Source organism: Crassostrea angulata, unplaced genomic scaffold, assembly GCF_025612915.1.
Source record: "Crassostrea angulata isolate pt1a10 unplaced genomic scaffold, ASM2561291v2 HiC_scaffold_307, whole genome shotgun sequence".
Classification (NCBI taxonomy): domain Eukaryota; kingdom Metazoa; phylum Mollusca; class Bivalvia; order Ostreida; family Ostreidae; genus Magallana; species Magallana angulata.
Window position 1 is genome coordinate 13,789 of NW_026441860.1, and position 11,996 is coordinate 25,784.

An 11,996-nucleotide genomic window follows, 5' to 3' on the forward strand; every position below is an offset into this window, starting at 1 on the left:
AAATCATTATATATGTGTGCACTGTGTATCGTTTCGATCCTCTCAAATTGTCGTTTAACTGTATTCCACTTGTATCTCAAGCGACTGCGGTCAGCGCGATAGGTTCCGTTCGTAAGCAAAATTTTTGTGTTGCATAGATGGCCGGGGGGGGGGGGGGGTAGGGGGCGCAGTGGCCGCCAACTGCTAGGTTCCAGTGGTCGTGAGTTCATGCCTCGGTCGGGGCGGAGGTAGTGCTCCAACAAAAGTGAATTTCCCTGTGCTTTATATATATCTATATCATTCACTATGGGTATATATATATATATATATATATATATATATATATATATATATATATATATATATATATATATATATATATATATATATATATATATATATATATTATAACAGTACAACCAAAGCAGTTTTTTAGATTCAAAATTAACAAATAGACTTATTAATAGAAAAGTAAAAGTGGAAAGCCAAAAATACTGATGTGAGGTATGCTTACCATGATTTTTTGATAAATTCCAGTAGAAGGAGTAATACTGAACAGGTGAAATATGTGAAGTGAAAAAAAAGCAAATACCAATAATTTTTGTTTGAATGCCCTGGGGGAGGGGGGGGGGCTCTGTTAGGCCCCTTGGGATGGGGGTGGGGGTTGTTTTAAATGAAACATGTAAACTTGCCATCTTTAGTTTATATATCAAAAAGTCCATATAGTTGGGGCTATATTGACAATGGATATTGGCATTGGTAGCTCAATGATAGAGCTTCTGACTAGAGTTGTATTGGTCCCGGGTTCGATTCCCGGTCCAGTCATATGTTTTCATTGTATGCACCTGCTCATTCCTCCTTTCCTACTACAGATGGTGTCGTGACCTCCCCTGGAAATGACAAATTAACTCCTGTCAGGTGAAAAATCTGGGGTAATCTTTGAGGGCGAAGACTATTTAAGGTACTAGTCGGGGCTATATGAACCGTGGATATCGGACTTGGTAGCACAGCAGTAGAGCTTCTGACTAGAGTTGCAGGGGTCCCGGGTTCGATTTCCGGTCCAGACATATGTTTCAATGTATTCATATGCTCATTTTCCCCTCCTTTCTGTTACAAAATATTGACAGGTAAAAGCAATTATAATCTTGAAAGTAAAAAAGAAGTCTTGCACCGTTGAATATATTTTTTTTTCAATATTTGGTCTCTATGTACTCTATTATCTCAAAGTTTTTCTCCAAGGTTATAGATCTCATAGTCTTTGTTGCAAAATTTCAAGTAGGGAGGTGGTGGTCTTTACTGTAATATAATAGTTTTTGTTTTACTCAGGAATAAAACCTAATTAAATGCATATATGACAGTCCTCAACAGGTCTGTGTATGGGATATGGTAATAAGGTGACTCACAAGGTCTGTTAGCCTCTTGTTTCAACCGGTATTGGTTTAAAGGACTACATTTGATATAGTGAAATATCTGCCCCCTCCCCCATCTTAACCAAGATAGATGGTATAAATAGTATTGTATCAAAATAAAATCTTCATAAAACATTATACAGATGATGTATATTACACTGATTTTGATATTATCATACTTGTTTGATAACAGTTCATATTTGACGTCACTTAAATGATCTAATTAACGCCATTTTGCAAACTAACAAAAAAAAATCATATTTTACCTGTTGGGTATCAGCGCATGTCAGCTCAAGTACAATTTTTTTTTACATGTTTTTGTTTATACAATTATACACATCATATTTAAAAATGGCACTTAAGAAAGACTGTGCCTTAAAAGTGCCATTATGGCACAAATATACCTCCATAAAACCACAATACGATATCATCTGTCACGTAACGCTATTGGAGTTTTAAATTAACACAATGCTTTTAAATTCTAGTTTGCAAAATATCGAGGCGCTTCAAGGTTTTGAATCACGCATTGTGCATAATGTTCAAATAAAAACTATTCTTGTATCAGAGAGATGTTTTGAAATACATCACAGATGTATGTAAAGTATTTCTATTGAAAGATATTAAGCTTCAATTACCTGTACAATTTTTCCGTTTGCAACGTCTTGGAACAGGATTTTCCGATCTTCTTTCGATTTGCAAAGAAGGTAAGTAAAGTCACAGATAAATTACGCAGTTTTTACATAATAATTTACAGCGAAAAACATGTTCGTTTTTTCTTAGTTGTGAGCATTTGTTTTCTTTATATGATTTTGTCTATAATCTTGTCTATATTTTTGCTATTCATCAAGTACATGGATATTGAAATACAAGCGGAGTTTTTAATTGTTCTGTAAGAGACACCATTTTCCCATTAATACGCTCCTTAAGACAGACAGTTAAAGACACATTACAAACGTCAGATCGTGTGAGATTGTGTCATGTTGAAACAAATGTTTTAAAACACCGTGTAGCACATAGTCAAATTTTATCGGAGATTTGTTTTTTTTCTATCAAAGATGATCATTTTTATAGCAATTAGTGATATGATAGGTTTTATGCATATGTACTTGTTTATTTGACAGTTAATCTCGTAGTTTAATTAAAGTAAAGTATCTCGCTCAAAATTAGGTGAACGCTTGTATTGTTTTCTTTCCTTATCGACAATAATTGGGTCGAAACATTGCTCATCGACTGGAAAAGTCTTTTTACACACTAAAAAAGCTATAGATTTTATTGTGTTTAATTTTGGACATAATGTTAGAATTAAAATACAGTGCGTTTACGCATGTTTCTGTTTTAAAATAATGCATTGTATGGATATATTGTAATGCTTCATTAATGAAAAAATAAAACAGACAAAATAAACCTTTTAAGTTATAATAAGTGTACTATTTTTGGCCAAGATTTGTTAATAGCATTTCGCGGTGTAAAACGACTTAAGAAACTGTTGTTTGGCAGAATATTAATACGAGATGATAAAAAAACCCTTGCAAATGATGTATGATGTAATTAATTGTATATCTTAGAAGATACTAGCAGTTGACACTTGGTTATTGAATTCCTTTGAACCGAATGAATTAGTTTCATACGAATGTCCTAATACCAAACAATTTGAATTTTGAAATATACTGTGGTAAGAACGTTCAGTCATTAGAACAGGTGTTTATGGTTGTTTGTTGCCAAAAACCCGGAAACATAGGGATATCCTTAGAATCATTACCTTCCCAAATATCAGTTTTACACACTGATTACACATGACATGATCCATTTAGAATCATCTGTCTCTCAGTTTTAAATGCAGCTAATGTTTTTGTTAGACAAGTAGATAACCTTTATTGTCTTTTAGTTGATTAAACACAGATCTTTACGCATACTGCTATACCAATGTATCATTTTTATGACAATGGTCTCAAAATCGAATTGTGTGATGCCGAGGCCACAAAAAAAAAAGGATAATCCGTATCTATGAGTATTATCTTTAAATGATTTACTGATACGTAACTGACAAAGTTTCCTCAAATTCGCAGACATTGAGAGTAAATATTTCAAATAAAAAGTTTTTGTTAAAAATAGTTTGATTGTCTTAGGATGTATTGTTTTATTATTTTTAGAACTACATTTTTTTTTATACAGAAAACCATTTTAAATGGAACCTGTACTGTTTCTCCTCGTCAGTACTGCGCTTAGCATAGTTACTGGAAATGTCGTAAGTAAAACTACTTAGTATTTATTGAATTTTTTCGTGACATTATATTTCTTATCATGACAGCGTGGTAAAAACCGTTCCATGCAATCATTTTCACTTTTTACTTATTGCATAGCGATGTAACATCTTTACGCAGCAGAATCAGATGCACGTTGTTAGCTTATTTAAATTCCTTTTCTTCACTTTAGGTTAAAAACCTAAATTAGTAATAGGACACAAAAATTCATCTTCCTTAAGGAGGCTGGGGGGTAGGGGTAAAAAAATGTTCCGTAAACCTAGTTTATCGACTGTGAAACTATGTTTAGCTCATTTTTGTGAATTTGGCGTGCCAAACATACATACATACACAAACACACCATAGATCATAAGTAATTATATTATAAATTTTATACAATCAGAAAAAAACTTTATGACTCCTGCTTTAGATCTTGTATACCGGTATATTTATATATTACAGAAAAGATTTTACTATTCACCCCATATTTTAATATTTTTGTAAAAAGAAGAATTTCTAATTGCTAGACAACTTTCAATTTCATATCAAAAATGTAAATAACACATTAGCCCAGCAATGTTTGGATTTTTTTATTACAAAGACATTGAAAAATATACTGTTTGGTAAACAAAATTAGAACGTTAATGACTAAAGTTGACTTTGAGAGAGAAACCTCTCCGAATGATATATTGATTACATTAAAACCAACTCTCCTTGATACAGTATTGTTAATATGCCAACCTAAACTATTCCAGATAGCAAGTACAGTAAGACAAGATGTGAAAATATGTTCAATGGTTTCAACTTCACTCTTGCAGAAAGTACAAGTGTCATTATTAACTAATTTTAGCTTTTTTATTCTTGTTCCTTGTGTCAAGGGGCTTCAAACAGTATGTAGGTCATGGGCCCCGGGGGTGGTCGTGACCCCCCCTCGAACAGGAAGTGCACGAATACATAATGTATCTCGAAAACGGTTGAGATCCCCACCCCTTAACCATATATATTCTTGATCCTTTGAGGGCATCAAACAGTATGTAGGTAATGAGCCTCAGGGTTAAATTTAATTTTAAAAAACCCATATCCCAAGATATAATGTGTCTATCCATTAAATCATAAGAGGAGTTCTAGGATCTATTTGTTTGGAGTGATAAACGTCAATTTTCTGCTACTATTTGACTCCCTGGATGAAATTTAAATTTTTAAAACCTTACTGCACATCTATAGGACAGCCCTTAGCTACTCCAAAAGTTGTAAGAGGAGTTCTGGGAACCATACTTTTTTGCAGAAAAAAACGTAATTTTTTGTTGCCCACTGATCCCCTTAATAAAAAAATTTATGGAACCTGCTAACACTTCAATATGACACCCCAAATCATATTCTAGACGATCAATTGGCTACTGCAAAAAAAAAATGACGTTTTTGAAACCAGTTTTTATTGTAAAATAAACCCCCAAAAACACATCATTTTCCAGCCATTAAATGACCCCCCCCCCCCCAGGACAAAATTGAAAATTCCGAAACTTTATTGCGCATCTATAGGATATCCTAAAACAAATTCCAAGAGATGATTTGTCTACTGTTAAAATGTAGGAGGAGTTCGAGGAAGAAGGTTTTTTGTGAACCCCCCCCCCCCCCCCAATTTTTACGAATTATTTGACCCCCAGGACTACTAGAGAATTTTTGAAACATTTCTACAAAACAACATAACACCCCAAATCAAACTCCAAGAGTTCAGTTTGCTGGTTTATAAGATGTAAGAGTAGTTTGAGAAAGTAAAACGTGACAGACGGACGGACGGACGGACGGAACAGGGTAACAACAATATACCAGAACTTTCTTTACATTGTAACATGTATTATACATGTAATTCTTTAGCTACAGTAAAACATTAAATTGTCTCTAATGCAGGCATTCTTATCTATTGAAAAGCTTTACCGGTACCTGTAACAAAAAAAATGGTGTTTCACTGCTCTCTATAACCAAATAAGAATTTCTGAGGATAAGTAATACATACATCTATATGTATGTATATGGGCCGTTGTCAGCTGTAGGTTCAAATGAAGCTACAAAGAAAGTCAGAAGATCTCTTGGCTTCAGCAATATCAGTAATATACATGTAGATAACTCTGCTTATACAGGAGAAGTAAAGGTGTCAAAACTGTTGGTTTTTGTGTTACAGTTTAATTCACAACTTCTTTGTTTTGTTCATTTAATTAGACAAGTCTTCCAAAACTTAGGATATGAAAGTGGGCGTACAGGCTATTTCATTTGAATTTAAGCAAATCTAAATGATCTTAAATATGTTGTAAAAGTGCTAGAAGAGGTAAACATTGTTTTGGAATGCTTGCAAAAGCAACAATACTACTCAGGAATGTTAAGTTTGATATGTACATGTATTCCAAAAAAAAAAAAATCCAAATTGTCTTATCAATGTGTAAATGCCAGTGTTATGATATACATGTACAATCAATTTTCATCTGAGTCTTTTTTCTGAGAGAGGAATGAAATTAGATTTATTATATTTATATTATCTGTTTTATTATTTAAGTTTATGTTTGAGTACCAAAAGGCATATTTATTAATTTACAAACATTCATTAATATTTGCAGTTTCCTTGTAAATTTTTAAAGGAAGTGTCATAGAATTAATACTGATCAAATTATTGCCTTTTTGAATAATGTTTCTATTTGCATGTTTAGTTCTAAGTTGTCTTTTGTTTCTTGGAATTACAGGAAAAATGACATATTTTTGCTTCACATTGAAATTTGATTTTTATCCCAAAGAAAGGTATAAATACATGATATGTTAAAATATATAACTAACTGATAAAATGTATTAACAATCTGACAGCTGTTTTATCAAATAGATAGTGTCAGTAGAAAAATGAAGCCTGAATCAGAGCTATTAGATTAAGAGAGCAAAAACTGAAAATTTTACTGAAATGCAAAATAGAAAAAGATGAGTATGAATGAAAGATAAGAACAAAGGAAAAACAATTGATTAAACTAATGCTTGATTCTTTCAGTTGACTGTGCACTATCCAAGCCAGACAAAGAATACTTATGTCCTACAGGAACACCACAAGATAATCTGTCAGGCCATTCTACAAGGAGTTAACGTTGACAAAGTCAACGTATATTTCCCTCCAAACATTATGTTGAAAATAACACGCACAATGTGTTAATGCTATAAATGCAGTAATTAAATCCAGTGTAAAAATAAACTTGAAACAATCAGATTAAATCACTCAAAGTCTCTGGAACTCTTCGTAGACTTTGATTCTGCACCCACAACACGGACACTTATAATATTTACGGACATATCCATTTTTTTCTGTGAAGACAGTGGTGATTCTCAATTTTCACAAACATTACATAGCAGTTCGGACATTCTTTCCGTAAGTTAACTTTAACAGATCCAATTAACACAAAATTTCCGAATTCATCTACATCGTATAGGTTGACAAAACTCATTTTGGGAAGGTACTAACGATATTCCATATGACCACAAACTGGACAAACAAATCGGAACACTGAAATTGCACATTTTTCACACTCCAATACAACTTTCTATTTTGCTTTGGATTTGGAAAATACTTTATCACATCTGGTACACTTCAAATTTTAATGCTCCAAGTCCACAACATATTTAAAATACCCAAATCCGTTTTTTTTTTTATGGAGTAATGTTTCACAAATGGGAGTTTGACCATTTTCACTATTTCATTGAATCTATCTAATCCTAGCATTTACGGTTCGTAAAATCCATGTGGATCCCACCGCTGGCACCAGTTGTACCGCAGTTCTCAACCGAGCGTGCGGACTTCACGTTGCCGAGTTTCAAAACATTAAGTCCTCGTCTGGAAAAGTCACCAACACACAAAGTTTACACATCACATACGAAACAATTCACACAATTCATATAAGAAATAATCCACAAAAGAACATATGTATGTATCAATCTAAAACTATTCGTTAATTACTGCCACTTACTGTAAACGTCTTTAATTCCACGTGTCTAAAATTTCACGATTTCCTGTGTAAGTACCTTCACTGTGTTTTTAATTTCACGGATAATCGATGTCTTATCCTAGAAAAGTAAATCCTGATTGTAAAAAAATCTGAAGAGTGATGAACCTGCATCATGAAATTTACATTATTTTCTTTTGAATAACGTAAAACTAAAGCCTTATTTACGTTAAGTGCTATGATAATAATAAAGCATGTATGTTTCGAATGTAATAAGCACTGGTGTTAAATGCGCATTTGATATTTTGGATATGAAAATTAAGGGGAAAACGCACATGTGATATATTTCTTAGAAAGAAGTACACCTTTATAATCAATCAATCTTAAAATGAACTGCTCAATATGAATGCCGATCGCAGACAACGTCATGGCTGTACAGGATTCTTTACTCTAAGGAGATGTCCGAGATAATAAGTGACAATTAGCATACATGTAATGGCTTCGATAGGGCCGCAGAGATAAAGGTGAAACGAATATTCCGTTATAAACATTTGTTTAATTATGATATTATTTGTATTAAATTAACGTAATACTCATACTTGTTACATTTAAGAAAATGTACAATGTGTGATTCTAATAGTATTGGGGATGAATTTCATTATATTTTAGAATGTACATATTTTGTAAACGACAGAAAAATATTTTTACCCAAGAGATATTATGAAAACCCAAATATTATAAAATTTAACGAGCTCATGAATACTTTTAATGTAGAAAAACTAAAAAACTTGTCAATATTTATTAAGAAAATTTTCAAAGTCTGCTCTTCCAAAGACCAACTTTAACAACCTATTGTATTGTGATTTTAACCTTTTTTTGTCATTATTACTTCTACTGTACGTGTGATCCTTGACTGTATTCGTGTACATTTGTATATACTGATTTTGAACCACAAATACCAGTGAACTGGTCTTGAGCGAATAAAGAATTGAAAATTATTTTTAACGAATTTTAAATATACTATAATTACGATAAACAAGTGGTAACTTTGGCCCCGCTCAAGCACACATGTATCTGTTATGGCGGCCGACATTGAGATGGTAAATGCAAAGTACTTTCTCTAATGAACTGCCCTACTACTTCTAATACTCTACCCTACTACTGCTAATTTCACCTACTTTTATAGTAAACAGTACCTCCTCAGTGTGGGGAGTGAAAAATCTACCTCCTCAGCGCGAGGAGGCAATACATAATATAAAATAATTATAACGGTTCAGGCAATTAACCAATTATCACTATAATTAAAAGGTAATCAAGGGTCTGGCATAGAAATAAATAAGGCTTACGGTAAATGAGAAATTGATAAAGAGATAACACTTTACAATCTGAATATTAATTAGTACTAAGAATACATTTGCTACATTGGTAATAAAAATTCAAATAAAGTGAAAAACTGTTGACATACTATAAACAAAAGGCGAATGTTTTAAATGTTAACATTGCCTAGGTATGTACGTGTTGAAATATAGAACAATGAAAAACAACTTGTTTAAATACACAACCAATTGCGAAATAATAACTGCCGATTGCGGCTCGGTATTGTTCAATTGTGTTATCCATTGTCGTACGTAAAATGAAGTGTTTAAAAGAGTTACATCAATCGTGTGAAAAATTTAGGGATGACAATATAAACTAGTCAGAAAGCGAAACATAATTTAAAAATATGCATATAACTTAAAGGTGACAATTGCATATTAATTGTTCCATGGTTAATAAGAAAAAATAATACAAAAAACAAAATAATACTAAGAAAAAACAAACTGACGGTGTTTTACAAACATGACAAAAGAAATATGTACAGAACAGCTGTACATCTCGGGCGCAAGTTGATAATTCATCTATAAAAAGTGGGGATGAAACAAAGAAAGAAAAAAGACTATACAGAACAAAGCGACATACATGTACATAATAAAAGCTATGCAGAGCTGAGGTGTGAGCATATGGTGAAATCATTTTTGGTTTATGTAATTCATGAATTATTCGTTTTATACTATAAATACTAGGTTAATATATGTCAACAGACAACACTGAGAAACACACGCACTGGACAACAATGTCAGTCAGGGGACTGAATGACATGCCGAAATCGAACGAGGTCAGATTTTTGACGGATAGCATGTGTTCGTTCGCAAAGATCACGGATGAGAATCTTTCTATTTCACCCCTGCGAATGTTATTGTCATTTAAATTTTAGACCACGTGGTTTTATTTGACCCTTTCTTTTTCGCAGTAAAAATCGTGCCTCGTGTTTATATTCTAGTTCATATAATCTAGGTACTACATGTATAGTAGTCAATCATTAAATCTAGAGGTTTATGGATTTTAAACGTTATCTTCATTAATTGGTGGATAAAATGTGTTCTAGAAACAAAGGTTAAAATACAAAAAATAGTTATTGTGTCTGCTGTTGCAACAATTACCATGCTAAGTAGAGACACCCCCCCCCCCCCCATGAGGATTAGTTTTCGATCCGCGCCTGACCTAGTAATAGCATCAATAGTGAAACAGACTATACTAGTTTATGCAGAATGTTCCTTGACAATGACTCGATATACTAAGTTTATATGCAAAACAGATATCCAATATTATTTTTTAAAAACATGGTATTGCACACCAAAAGCATCAGACATGGATATGATTTTATTAAGCCACGCAATGTTTATATTTTCAACCACTCAACACGTGGTTGAACACGAACGATAACTCTGTTCTGTATATTATCGTTTAATATAAAAAACCGCTAAATGGTGAAATAAGACAAATATATTAAAAGAGTTTCATGATTTAACATAAACCAAAGTAGGGTATGATATGAAAAACGACCAGAACTTACGTATTTTGAGAATATTATCCGAACACTTATGCTTCCGCTCGAAATTTTACAGGAACTGAACAAATCTCGGTGAAGTCTCGTGAACTTTCATTCGAGTACCTCTGGATTTATTACATACTTAGCAACGATAAAGAAAACATTCCGAACACATTCGCAAGGGTGTATTTGTTGACCAAACTTTCTCGAGTTGGGTTGCGCGACATTGTTTTCTGCAAAGGAACATCAGCCGATTCTTGTATTTAGTTAAATCCTCATTGATCGTAATGATTCTAGTGTCAGGATTCTCCTTGAATCTTTTTAAGATTTTCACAAGTCGGAACTTGACTTCAACACTTTTTAGCCTCGCTATTATTTGTCTCGGAGTTGATCGGTTATGGGGACAACCGACCCTATGAGAAACGATAACGTCATCGGGCTGAAGTGGGACTCCGGCTTTGTTGGACGCGTCTAATATCATCCGCGAAGTGTCCTCTCCATTGGTCTCGGGGATTCCGCTCACACGGACAAGCGGCCGACCACAGTACTGTTCTAAGTCGTCAATCTGGAGAAATAATTTGCCGTTTTCCTCTTCTTATTTCATAATTTTGGTTTTGAGAGTAAGATTTGACGAGAATTAAATTGAAATATACAGTTACATGTTTGATAAATCGATTCCGGTGACCAACGACTGAACAATGAGTACTGGTCAGTACGTAGACAAAGACATGGTCTCTTTCTAGTGAACTATCTCATTTCTTTAATATTTGCTAATTTTTTGAGAGAATGTTTGGTTCAACTTACTTATAAATAAGAAGTCCGTGTCTTATTGTCAATGTCAGTCTGTCTTTTTTTTCTTTCATTGTCTGATCTGTCAAACTAATATAATAATATAGTTTACTGTTCTTAACGTTTTAACATTTTAAACCATGGAAGGTATTTTAATCATAATGTACTTTAATCCACCTTGATATCGACATATATCACATAGGGGCCTAATACCTTAAATTGTAAAATTAACCGCAAATTTTGCAGGGGTTGAGACTTTTTGATTTTTTAAGGGGGGGGGGGGGTGACAAATATGGCGATATAATTGAACATGTAATTTTTTTTAGGTCATTGAATTCACGCTGGTAACTTACTGCCGCTTTTTGGGGAAATAGACCTAATTTAATTTCCTGTACATTGTATGACATTATTTTAAATTTAACATGATAGTAATTACAAAAACTTCATATAAATATTATTTAAAAACAGACGCATCGTTTTATGAACTTTTAAATCCGTTGATATTTTTATTGAATATCTTACTGGCAGTACTGCGAGTGCTAAAATTGATAGAAAACAATGTTAAACATATCAAATCATTACCCTTTACTTGATATAACATTTTTCCTCTTCTGTTCTGCGTTCCTGTCAACGTTTTAGCGACACCTTTTCCGCTGAACTGCCAATTTACATTAGACCTAACCCATAATAGAATTGAACTGATCTACCGGAAAGGGTAGGCATTGCATAGGTTTAATGCCTA

The 11,996-nt window shown here is 33.1% G+C and overlaps 1 long non-coding RNA gene across 1 annotated transcript; it reads right to left on the reverse strand.

Moving 5' to 3' along the window:
• Window positions 1–5,303: 5,303 nt before the first annotated feature.
• LOC128170084 (uncharacterized) lies at window positions 5,304–11,973 on the reverse strand. Its single transcript, XR_008241661.1, has 3 exons — window positions 11,837–11,973; window positions 7,621–7,717; window positions 5,304–7,487 (listed from the first exon to the last, which is right to left on the reverse strand). It is a non-coding gene; the product is annotated as an uncharacterized LOC128170084 (long non-coding RNA).
• Between the last annotated feature and the right edge of the window lie 23 nt (window positions 11,974–11,996).